Consider the following 14,000-nt stretch of genomic DNA (forward strand, 5'->3'; position numbering starts at 1 on the left):
GTTAAATAAGGGATATTTAGTAGAGTGTATAAAATATTACACAACTGTAGGAATCAATCAGTGTAGATTAGAAAAGACTGGAAAGACAGACCGAATAGGCAATTCCGAGAACATATGTATGGCTCCCAAATATGTAACAAAGTCCAGAAGACTTAGGATTTCTGCTTGGAAGTATTTGCATGGGTATGTTTATACTCCAATAAGCAAAAATGGCACTGCTAAGCCGCTACCATAAGTTCTGTAAATGATAGGCCACCAAAGCTGGTCACAAAACACTTTAATAACATCCACAAAGTTAAAACAATAAAAACAAAAAACTCCAATATATGTAAGCACTTTCATTTAAAACAATGTTAAACTTCATTGGACATCAATCATTTGTATCTCACAATTCAAATATCAGCACCTTTCCCTTGACTGGCTCAAGCTGTACACACCCCCCATAATCATCATGAAATGAGTTTTTCATTCTATGAAGACTTTTTTCAAGCCTATTCTGCTAAATTAGAATACTGCCAAGTATAACATAATAATGATAAAGAAGAACTTATAATAACGTTGTTATATTGTCTTTTATAACTTCTTCTTTCTAAAACTTTTAACTTCAATATACATGAGATGGAGCAATATTCATTTATGCCTAGCCAACTATCAGCATTGAGTTTTACCTGCCATGTCAGCTCTTGCTTTTCTAAATATAATGTCCACGTGCTCCTTGCATTCACTTCTACATTGTCTATCACCATATATTTAAATTGGTGACTTGGATTGTCATGAACGTGTTTGGCCAGAGCATTGTTTAGATTTACTTTCCTAATACTGTATTCATGTTCATAAACTCTTTGATTAAACCTCCTTTCTGTTTGGCAAAATATACACATTGAGATGTAAACCACAGCCCTAGTGTTGCAATTATATTTCTCGTTTAAGTTGTATTTCTCACCCCTTATAGTGAAACTACCACCTATATTTATTTTTGAACAAAAACGGCAAGTTCCACATCTTGTCATTCCAATATTAGTTCTCAATCTGTTTGAACCTGTCTGTTCAAATAAATTCTTAAAGTTTTGCCCTCTGCAAAACACTATATGTGAGTATTCTCCTATACTACTCCTTGAATGAGGGTCATCACTCAAAATGGGCCAATTTTTATTTAAAATCCACCTTAAACTCTTATGATTATCACTGAATGTTGTAAGAAAAGCATTAGCAAAATCAGATTTTTCTGTTCTATAATTGTCGTGAAGCATGGTGAATTCCTCATAACTAAAGCCCAAATCTATACCATTATTTTCTCTGATGTCATCTTTTGGTCAATCTCATTAGCCTTATTCAAATGCAATCTGGATGATTGGGTGGGTGACTGTAAACTCACCCTGGGGTTCCACCTGTGTCCCTCTTGGATAGGTGCAGTAGGTGCTGATCGTGGACATATGAGTAAGAACTTGGCTTGGCTTGTAAGAGCTATAGGGCCATTAGCCTAGGAGCTTCTTATGATCCTATGATCCTAAATCTAAAACTAAATCTCTAACTGTATCACTTAAAACCCTCCTCATGGCTCTAACCTAACCCTAAAGCACTGCTCCAAGTACAGGGTAGTAATAGACATTACCACTATACCTTTCATCTGCTATGTTTAGGTCATAGCACTATGATCTTTGGCATCAGATTTTGCCTTTTTTCTCTTTGATTTATTGATATTCACCTGATTTTCCTCATAAATATACATCTGTTTAAGGGTACATACATTATTAAATAACTGAGATAAGCCTATAAAAAATCCTTATCATTAACTATATGGGATAAAGTAAGTAAGTGTGCCTCCTTTGGGCCCAGTGCTCTGACATTTAAATACTAGTGCACTGATTTTTAATGTTCAGAGGTTGAGGGTGTGGTGACTGCCCCAGGCAGAAGCTGTTAGGGGGTACAATTGATAGCTACTGATGGAGGTACAAGTGCAGTTCTGGTATTCAAATAAAAAGCTGTGGATGATGCACCCAGATTCAGCAAACTAGTAGCTGTAACAAGCAGCTTGCTGTATTGCAATAAGGAATGGAAGCCCTCTTTTTCAGCTTTAGGAATATCTTTTTGTTTTGGTCTCACCTTTGGGTTGATGGGGGTGCCAGTTTGGAGAACTGCAAGATGTCATCAGTAACAGTCTCCTCAAAAAATCTACCCATAACTGTAACCCAACTCTAACCCTAAACCTAAAACTCTAACCCTAACACTAAAACCTCTCTAACCATAAAATCCTAATCCTAACCATGCAATAGTTTCAGAGAGTTTAAATTGCAGTTATTCTTTTGTACATCAAGTTCTCATCTGGTACATCATGGCCATGAGATCTTTATCCTTCAAATCCATAGTCAAAAGCTGCATTTTTATGAATAAGAACTAAATGATAAATGTCTGCATTTTCTTTTTTTTGCATTTGTAAGAAGTTTCTACAGGAGCAGCGCTATATTGCAGCAGGTAAAAACTGCAAATAATTAACTGCTATACATAGGTTCATAGGCTCCTAGGTTTATACTAGGCTAACAGCCACCAGTTTTTTATGAGCCTAGCACTGCAAACCAACCCAGTTTTGTCCCAGAGTTCCTTGGATGCTTATATGGTGAGGTATGTTAGTAAAGAGATAGCTATTGGTTATGAGTGTGTGTGTGTGTGGGGGGGGGTATGTTACTTGGGTATCAATTTACTTACTCTTAACCTCTGTCCATCAGAGACACGGGGGACAAACAAGGGTTGAATCTGCAATTTCCAATCCAATGACCAAGGTTTCTTTTGAACAGGGTCAGGGATGAACTCTGCTGCATGTAGCTGGGGAGATTATTCCATAGCATGGGGATCGTTTGAGACACATATTGGTTTCTCCATCATGTTTTATTTATGTCACAGATGTTATTGTGCTATATTAAAGTAACAGATCATTTACTGACTCAGAAACTAGTGAATCTGCATAGTACAACTAAATTAAATATTGCACCTGTACATAAAAAACTGCGGAAGTGCACATGCCATGACAGCAATGTTCATTGCAGTGGAAACAAAAATAATTGAGTAAAAAATGAGTTAGCCATATTTAAATAAATAAACAAAATAATTTAAATTCATTATGTAGCGATCTTTTTCTTACTGAGTCCTTTTGTAATGTAAGTTACTCACTAAATGCAAGTAAGATCAAGGATAAAATAAAAATATATATTGCAGGCATTAGAATTTCTCTTTGAGTTACCATGCATATTTCAACAGAAAATAACTGACAGGTAATGAAACTGATGGGCACAGCACATAACAATAGAAACCAGCTTGTTGAAAGCTGGGTCTGTTGGTAGTGTTTCTTTGTGTTTTCTGGTGCTAAGTTCAAGACTTTACAGTGTTGGAAATAACAGTGTATCTTATTTGGTTTAAAAAAATGACTGTTCTCTTATCGAGAGAATGAGCTATGTTGTAGTTATTATATTTAGAGTCACTGGGGTGTGTTGGAGGTTGCAGACCTCCACAGAGATGCAAGGGGCTTTCCTCTTGCTAAAGCATTTAAAGTTTTGCTTTGCTTTAATGGTCTTATATTAGCAGCATTTTTGTTTGATGTGAATATATATACATATACAGAAATGCATATATATATATATATATATATATATATATATATATATATATATATATATATATTTATATGGATGCACTTTAGAAGCTTGAAATGCTGAAATATTGAATTTCAGAATTTCGAGCCAATAAAGTGGAAACCTGAAAAGCACGAAAACTCAGAAGCGTGAAATAAAAAATCTCGTATACAGGAGATCTTGAATTAGTACTTCTGCTGTACATAAACACACACCTTCCTCCCCACACACAACCACAAGCTCTGTCCTACATAGAAGTAGGGAGGCAAGCGCTCCTGCACTCCCTATGTGGGGGGTTGCACCCCCATACTCCACCCCTACTTTAAAATTCTAACTCCAAGGTCACACTACATACAAATACAGACAAAACACCATCACACATGCTACATTCTCCTTGCAGACACACATCACAGTAACAAAACACACTAACACATACCACAGCCCCTACCCAAAACCCTTAAAACATAAACACTTACCTGAATCCATAAGCACAGCGAAACACCAGAAGCGCTAATTCAAGATCTCCGATATACGAGATTTTGAATTTCGCACTTCTGAGTTTTCGTGCTTTTCAGGTTTCTACTTTATGGACTTGAAATTCTGAAATTCGATATTTCAGCATTTTATATATATATATATATATATATATATATATATATATATATATATATATATATGGTTCCACTTCATATCATCGAAATTTCATTTCATCGAATTGCAAAACATTGAGACCAAATCGTCGAAAACTCAAATCGTCGAAAACTCATATCATCGAATCTCAAATCATTGAAAACTATAAAGCAACTAGAAATAACATTCAAGACACTGTTTGCTACATTTATGAAGGGGGGCAAGTCTCCCTGCACCTCCCACACCCCCCCATAATTAAATATACCAACTCCAAGGTCGCACTACGGTGGGGTTAGGAAATTACCTTTTTCCCCCATAAATGTAGTAAAAACTCTGTTGAATGTTATTTCTAGTTGCTTTATAGTTTTCAATGATTTGAGATTCGATGATATGAGTTTTCGACAATTTGAGTTTTAGACGATTTGGTCTCGATGTTTTGCAATTCGCTGAAATAAAATTTCGATGATATGAAGTGGAACCATATATATATATATATATATGTATATATATATATATATATATATATATATATATATATATATATATATATATATATATATATATATATATATATATATATATATATATATATAATGAAGCCTCCAGTTACCCACGAAAATATTCACAAAAATGTCCAGGAAACCAACAAACCCTTATAGACCAAGAGTAATGTCCAAGTAAACTATAAGCTTGTAACAGTCAAATATATAATAGGTGCTTCAATGAAGACAAGAAGTCAAAGCTCCCAAATCATGCCTTGAGATATGCGCCTTAAAATATATCGGCAGCAAGTACACAGAAAAATGGCGCCAATGAACGCCAAAAAGCAGTATTGTGGATTAGAAGCACTTACAGTCCTCCCACTGTCACGTAGTACACTCTAATAACCAGTCCTCCTTAGACAGTATTGTAGGTATTGTAGGTAATATGCATTTACAATCCACACAATCACGTAGTGCATTCTAAAATCTATTCATCCGTATGGTAACCATTCGGTCCAAATAACGAAATACAATGAAAACCAATTGTTGCGTTCTCACAAATGCAGGAGATGAAACAAATCAATGTTTAAAAGAGAAATAAATTTATTTGTAAGCGCTTTCGCGGCTATTAAGCGCCGCTTCATCAGACAAACAGAAATCAAAGCAACAAGACTACATTTAAAATACCTCATAGCCAATCAGCGCCAATAAAGGCGTTACCATCATAATTGTAGCCCCTTCGAACTGCACTAGCTCTAAGCGTGCGTGGAGCATGCAAACATGTATAACATTTAAAATACACATATTTACCTATAAAAACACTGAAAATCAACACTAAAAATAACTAAAAATAACATAATTGCCCATATATATGTACTTAAACACAGATATTAAATATAATATATAGGGCAAAGAGTCATTGAATGGGAGTTTTTAAATACAAAAATGATATTAAAGGTAAATAATTTAAATAATCTATAATTTAAACACCCATGCTTAATGAACAGTGCATAACGTATCATATAATCAAATTATATATATAAAAACAAGTCACATACACTCTATCTAATTAAAACAAATCCCAACAATTCCAATGCTGGAAATAAAATTGAGTTAAATTGATACAAATAAAAATTACATGATGCATAGAGGCTACGTAATTTTACATAGATCTAGGTAGTGTCTATACTATAAAATAATAGATGTAATGAACAAAACATACCTATGATCTTCTGAAAGTATGTACCTGGATGAAACTGTGAATGTGGTACTTGTATGCAAGGGAACTGAGGTTAAGTAGACTAATCTTGCAGAGAGTCTACATTAAGTAATGGAATAACTGGGGAAAAGCACCTATTTTGCATTTTATTTTATACGTACACATATATATATATATATATATATATATATATATATATATATATATATATATACACATACATACACACACACACACACACACACACACTTTTATATATATATATATATATATATATATATATATATATATTTCTAATGAGTCAGGTATCCATGGTATAGATGATAGACTATAAGCTAGAGCATTGTGTAACATATGTAGGATGCATGACGATATTGTGTGGGAATGAGACCTAAGAGCAGCAATCCATTATTCATTCTGACATGTAGTGCAGGATTTTTTTGTTTGTGTTTTAGTTACATAATGCCTTCTTTGGTAGTATAATGGTTGGGGCAGCTGTTTTTTTCATTTCATAATACCACAACATTTTTTTCTCACTATATGCGTCTCTAACTAGCAAACTGAGATGCTTCACCCTCTTTCTCACATGCAGTTCTGCAGCAGACAATAAAGCATTCCTATGCAATATTCCTCATTTCAGTGTTTAGAAAAAGTAAATTAAACCTAATATTGCCCAATAACTCTCTGGTCACTGTTTTGTAACATCTCAAAGGAAGTGCAAGAACAAAAGCGGTAGACAAATGAAATTGTTACTCATGGCTAAGTGTTAAGCATTTTCCTTAAAATATTGCTAAAGGAAGCTGCTGTGAATTTGTATGTACTAGATATTGGAACTGAGTGCTGTGTGATCTGAAAGAGTGTCAGGAAAATCAGCTGAAAATCTGGCAGTCTAATTTTGTTTTTATTTAAGGACTCTTCAATTATCAGTTTATATTCAGTAAATGCAGTAACCTTTCATTCTTTGCATCTTTTTCCATCTCTTACATTTGACAGAAGGAAAATTGGAGTGTCTGATAAAAGAATGAAAGAATACAAAACAAATTATATCTTGCTTATATGAAATGGTCAGTATAACATGACCGAACAAAACAATGCACCTATTCTCTTCCCTACTGACTTTTTAAGCTTATGCTGTCAAGATAAGCAGAGATAGTGCATTATATGCCTTACAAAAAAACAGCAGATTTCACAGTTATTTGCATTTTTCTTTATCATTACACCACAGTAATGAGTGGAGCAGATCTAACCAGACTGGTATGTATTAGGCAAGTCCCTTGGCACCTAAACTTTAGCACAAGGACACTTTTTGTTGGCTTTATGCCAAGTACATGAACAGGGTTGTATGGAGAGTACAAAATAGTTTAGAAAAGGAATACCTAAAAGTAATGCAATGTGGGCAAACAGGCTAACTGCTCTGTATCATACAGATAGATTCATACATAGACAGATAGATGGATACCTTCATAGTTCCACTTATTTCAACCCACGTGTGTAACAACAGTTTACTTATAGGTCAGTGTCTATAGACAGTGTACAGTGCTGTACAAAATAGCATGGGTATCAGTGATAGGCAATGACAGCGTGCTTCAGAGATGCAAGTAAAATGGCTGTACAAGGCAAAACAACGTGGTAATGTCCTGTATGCAAATGACCACATAATGACATGGAAGTGAAATTCCTAATGCAAAAGAGTCACAGTTACTATGCAAATGATGGCATCAAACATGACAGAGTAATTCCGAGGCATTTAAAATACATATGCAGTGCTCTGGCATGGACCTATTCTGAACATCAAAGGCAGATTGTGCACAAGACTTTACAATGTGTCTGGTAACAGCAGATATATTCAAGGAACACATGTTGGTGAGAGCTCTTGGACTCAGTGTATGCAGTCCTGTGTGCCATGTTCCTCCATACCACAACAGATGGCACCTTTCATGCCTAACCTACCAGTAACTGACTGACCAGCAGATAATAGACTGCTTCTGTGTGGATAGGAAGCCTTTACAGTAACTTGTCAAACTGTCTTCCCCCAAGCAGAATCAAGGGAAATGCATGTACTGCCTATCCCAGTAGATACCAGGGCATTGATAGCTTTAACAATCCAATGACAGGGACCTTTCAGTGACCTACAGGGGAACACACAGACATCAGCTTTGTGTATTGTACATCACCTCCTCAACATTCTGATGAAAGATGTGGAGAAGCATATAAGGTTCCCGAGGACTGCAGAGGAAGGAACTTCTACTATAAAGTTGTTTTTATGACATAGGCTGCATCCCTGGCATTCAGGGAACTGCTGACTGCATACACTTTGCAATCAAGGCTCTACATGGTCCACATGGTGGCAGATATACCAACAAAAAGTGTTCTACTCTCTCAACTGCCAGGTACTGTCAATGCTGAGGGTATAATCTATAATGGGTCTGTGTGCCAAGCAGACAGTTCCTGTCTCTCATACATATGAGATGTATCTCTTGTGTTATGCCTTTTCTTAGATGTGTATGCAGGAGGACATTCTACAGGGGTGATCTAGCTGGTAGATCCACCTTTAGGCAGGTAAAGAGGACAGTATATGCAAGTACCTCACTAACAGGTAAACAGGTATACATACGACGTCATGTCATAACTGCATGTTATAGGTGATACTGGAATGCCCTTTTAGACAACTAAAGGGAAGCTTCTGCTACTTTGATGCATCCAGTGGATCACTGCAATATTCTCCAGAGACCTGCAGCCAAATATCTACTGAGTGTGCCATGTTCAGTAAGATCCACAGCTACTAGTCACGGCACAGACAGCACAGAATAAAATGATGGATGCATTATCAGACCCATACACAGCATGAGAGTGCATGGACTGGACTCACTGTACCTCGGACATTACCATAACTATGAAGTTGGGGAAGATAGCTCCATTCACCAAGTATGCTTTTCAGCTTTCAAAATCATAGCAGGATACCTTCACAAATCACAGCAGAGGGTCCAAACTCAGCAGTTAAAATTTGCTAATACATAAATTTACAGGTCTGGTGAAGGATGGTCTAGTGCATAATTCACAGTTCTAGAGTTTGGGGCATACTGCTTAAATTTGTCCTCCTTTGGAGCACTAATTGTGCAATTAAGATCCTTGTGGTTGGAATAAATGCAGGACTACATATCTGCACTAGAAATGCATCCTTGCTGCATTGTGTCATATTTAAGATACACGAGTATACTTTGATATGATACAAAACAAGCAAATATCATACCTGCAATCAATAACCAATAGTAACTTCATCACAGTAAATACAATGCATACAATGCAGACTGTTTTTGATGTTTGTAGTTTAAAAAATCATTCACAATGTAAAACCAAATTCTGTGAGTTAAAGCTGATAATAGACATGCGCAGACTTACAGTTTATCCTCTTTCCCAACACTATAGCCCCACTACAGTCACAGAATATCCAGTTTTCTGAACAATACACATTTTCAGTACTGAAACAATAACAAAATAACAGACTTAAAAGTAATGCTTTACCAACATTCTGAAAATAAAAAAAACTATTTAAGAATATACATAACCATAATAGATGATAGATATGTTACCTTTGTAATCAAGCTTGTACTATGCCAACATTCTGTACTGCTTCTTGAAATAAACATCTTCATACTGGCTCACAAAATGATCAAAGTGGAAAGAGAACATGGAACTAGAGTGCATCTTCTAGATTATGGCCAAATAAAACATAAGCATAGCACAGTAACTAGTACACACTAGCCATCTGGACAAGCACAGATAGACAAAGTTATTATTTCACATTTGTAATACTTCCAGGCAGTTGTAGATCTGCCAACAGCACAGCACAGGAAGCAACAAATCCATTGTTGTAATGCTTTATTTTCTATCTAGCCTTGCATATCCTCAACAATTAAAGCAGCAGGCAGAAGCAGAGAAAAAGATATGCCAGATATCTAAGGGCCGCATACTGCTCTCTGTCCTTACAGCATAGCTGCTAATTTCTTTGTTCAAGAAGTAGGGACAAAGCCAAAGAGAAGGGGGTCAAGGGCCCCTAATCAGGATATATATATATATATATATATATATATATATATATATATATATATATATATATATATATATATATAGTTTTTATATTACCATAATTCACTTAAGAAGTAATTAGAACAACAGGTTTTGAATCAACATGCATTTTCTGAACAGTAAAATATATGAAATTCTTACATCTTGTATGACTGTACTCCACAACAATATACTAGAAAATAAAAAAAAATTACAAGAAATGAGGTAAGAATATGAGGCAAAGCCAGGTACATTTTCCAAAATTAGGATTAGTTGAGAATATTGCAGTTTGAGAGACTGTCACTGGCTGCAGCACAGGCAGAAAGAAGCCCAACCAACAGTTCAAAAAATCAGCCCTAGCACTGAGGAAAATCTACCTTGTAGGCTTCACTGAATCACCTTCTCCCCTTTTCCATTCTCATTCTTGTACTATTTAAAACAGAATCCTAGTCATCCCACATCAGTGTCTTGATTTTTCATTAGTGTTCAGCTGTTTCATCATACTGGAATTGACAAATGTTGTCCCAAGTAGTTGATATAGTGTGGGTATAAAACAATGCATTGCTTATTCTGTCAGGTTATAATGCTAAGCTGAGCAGTACTAAATGAATAAGAAAACAAAATATTAATAACTGCTGCAAGTGCTCTGTGAAAATGTTTTAAAACTCACCACAATGCCATGAAACATCATAAGAACAAGCATCTGCTATGGTTCCCTTTGACTTTGATGAGTTCCCAGAAGCCAGTCTGTCATTGCCTGTAAAACTGAGCCAATAGAAAACTGGAAATTGGGAATGCCTGTTGTCAAAGTGGAAAAACTTAGAAGACATACGTACTTTTTGACAGTGAATCCAGAGAGTGTGGGAACACAGTGGCAAGTGACAGCAACGCAATCTTATATGCCAGGTTTATGGGACGTGGATATGGTATTCATACATTTTAATAGCAGGTTGTAGGTAATCAGATTCACATCTTCCTGTATCAGGTTAGAGCTGCCATGTTCTGCATGTTGACCATATGTGCTATGATGGCTTAAGGTCTTGTGCTCCATGGCAGAGATGGCAAAAATCTACAGAAGTATGCATGTTCACCTTAATGGCTGCCCCATGTCAGGAGCCTGCAGATGTATAATGTCTATAATAAAGATGATGACCATGAGTAGGCATGATGCCCCGATTGTTCACATGGATATTGATGGTATCAAACTTTATGAGGTAAGAGTCTGCAGTTTACTGTGATTTTTCAGGGGTGTAACTTGAGCATCGTGACTAGCCATTCATGTGCTACTTTAGGTGCACAGGAGTAGTGGCATCCTGGCCACAGGTGACCATGATGCTTCTTCAGAAACACTCCTTGTAATCTGGGTATGTTCAGCCTGGGAATGGTCTCCTTAAATCAGGACCCTCCTACATCCAAGGACAGTGCTTTAGTGAGGTCACTCACAGAATGGCTACCATGTGCTTCATGGATTCACCAATAGATGCAATGTTAGCCCCCACAATCTGAGCTGCACTGCCTGCTACCTATCCCTATACAGCATGTCACCATGCAGGTGCTGCACATCATTCTGCATGCTATCCATATGTTATCTGTCATCAAACAGACCATGCAGCACACCCACAATATCCAGAATACTGTGGGCAGCAGGTGTCCATGCCTGGATCACTGACTTTCACATCTGCTGATTAATGGCAAATGCTGCACCCTGGTCAGAGACAGATCTGGAGTCTCCATTGGGGTGTGCCCTCTCTTCAGAGATAATATGACTCAGAGATGCCATTGGGATGAGGACTTCTCTGTAGCCTGGGTGGGACTTGCAATTACAGGATATCTGCCAATCACTGTAAGACTGAAGGTTCAGCCTTTCCCTCCATAGGGCCCTCTTATGTGGGGGATAATGACAAGACACCTGTGGCAACACTGATATAAGCCCAGGTGTGTTCCGAATTAGTACTTAACAGAATCACTTAAACTGATCCTGTTGATGTAGCCAACCTACTAGCAGAAAGGTTCAGCACAAGCTTCACCCCCCTGTTCCCCCCAAAGGCCCTTTTGATATCACAAATACTTGTGCTGCACCTCACATCTCCATAGATCAAGTGTTAAAGGCCCTATCCAAGCCAAAGAACACAGCTTCCATGGGACCTGATAGTATCCCATTATGTATTCTGCACCTTCTCCAGCAAGAACTTGGTTCACCATTGAGCACCCTATTCAACCACAGCTTAAGTACAGGCTTCATTCCAGCAGAGTGGAGAACTGCTATTGTCATCTCCTTGCGCAAAGGTGGTCCCAGTACTGACCCTGGAAACTAACACCCTATTAGCTTGACAAGTCTGATCTGTAAAGCCATAGAGCATATTATTATGGATCTCATAAACAAGGGCATAGGCAATCTCCAAGCACTTGACCCCACCCAGTTCAGATTCATCAAAGGCAGATCTTGTCCGCTGAACCTGGTTGACTTCTTTGGGACTGTTACTAAAGCCCTGGATGAGGGAAAGTCAGCACATACAGCTTAACTTGACTTGGCCAAGGCCTTTGACACAATCCTCCACTCAGGCATCATCATAAAGCTAACACAACTTCACGTACATCCCTATCTCATCAGGTGGTTGGCAAGCTAGCTCACTGACAGGACCCTCAAAGTCAAAATAGGCACCATCACCTCCGATAGCAAACCTGTCATTAGTGGAGTTCTCCATGGATCTGTCCTGGGACCCCTACTGTTTGGCATCTATTTCTCAAAGGTCCAGGCAAAGATAAAAGGCCTGTGGCTGACCAAGTTTGAAGAAGTTAGTAAGTTGGGTGCTGTCATTGACTCCCAAATGATGTTAATATACTGCAAGAGGGTCTCATAGCAACTAATGACTGGTGCCAAAGTCATGGCCTCAAGCTAAATGCAAAAAAAATGTATCATCATACCATTCAGCAAAAACATTATCCCTACTGATTACTACATCAACAGCAACCCCCTAAGCACACAATCTGTGGTGAGACTCCTGGGCACTCAGGTTGATATCAACCTCACATTTGACCACCCTGTAGTGTCAGTGGTCAGAAAAGCCTTTTACTTGATTCATCTCATAAGTAAAGGGATTGCATCCAGAAAAACGGAGGTTATTACTTCTCTATACTCCTCCCTAATTAGACCAATAATTGAGTATAATGCCCCATTTGGAATGTACCTCTCCAAACATCTGACCAACTGGAAAGGCCACTGAAATACCTCATAAAGAGAATCCATGGCCTCCAACACCTGTCCTATGCAAACGGGCTCATATTACTATTACTGTACTTGGTATCATACAGATTGCTCAGGGGTGATCTGTGTCTCGCCTACAAGGCAATCTCGGACCCTGCCCTACTAGAGATGCTCCATAGCCATAAGTCTAACTCCTCATGTACTACCCACTCAAAAGGCCTGAATCTAATATGCAACATCAACAAAACCTGCTGGAGAGACAGGTTTGTCTCCCAGACGCTGCCCCATCTCTCAAATAGACTTCCCATACACGTCAAACAGAATACCTCGCTGACCCTCTTCAAGTGCAACCTTCATGAGTGAATGGTAAACCACAAATTTGTCCCAGGGGTTCCGCCTGTGTCCCTCATTGACAAGGGTGACAGGTGCTGACTAAGGTTTCTTTTTGGGAATAAACTCTTGGCTAGGCTTATAAGGGCCCCATGGCAATTAGCCTTGTAACCTCCTATGATCCTATGAACCTATACACACACACACACACACACACACACACACACACACACACACACACACACACACACACACACACACATACACACACATACACACACACAAACACACACACACACACACACACACACATATATATATATAGTACATACACACATACACATGGCAGGCAGCTGGATCATTGTTTAACTGGATGTATGTTATTGGCTCCCTGGTGAAGTAGATGTACTTTTTTCTGTCGTCCACTTTAGGTTGAGGGGGGCAAC

General features: G+C 37.8%; 1 protein-coding gene across 9 annotated transcripts in view; it reads right to left on the reverse strand.

The window, feature by feature from the left end:
* LOC122805436 (dehydrogenase/reductase SDR family member 9-like) overlaps window positions 1-14,000 on the reverse strand; it is a 520,557-nt gene that overhangs the window by 427,565 nt on the left and 78,992 nt on the right. The window contains exons 1-2 of one of the 9 annotated variants that reach the window (XM_044075577.1): window positions 9,545-9,684; window positions 9,354-9,433 (exon numbers count right to left, since the gene is read on the reverse strand). The exons of 6 other annotated variants lie outside the window; for them this stretch is intronic. The gene's annotated coding sequence lies outside the window, so the exon portion shown is untranslated. Of the gene's footprint in view, window positions 1-9,353; window positions 9,434-9,544; window positions 9,685-14,000 lie in introns of those variants that run through there. 2 more of the 9 variants (XM_044075579.1, XM_044075582.1) reach the window with 2 other exon arrangements.

The sequence above is a fragment of the Protopterus annectens genome, chromosome 6.part1, assembly GCF_019279795.1.
Source record: "Protopterus annectens isolate FY-2018-M chromosome 6.part1, PAN1.0, whole genome shotgun sequence".
NCBI lineage: Eukaryota > Metazoa > Chordata > Ceratodontiformes > Protopteridae > Protopterus > Protopterus annectens.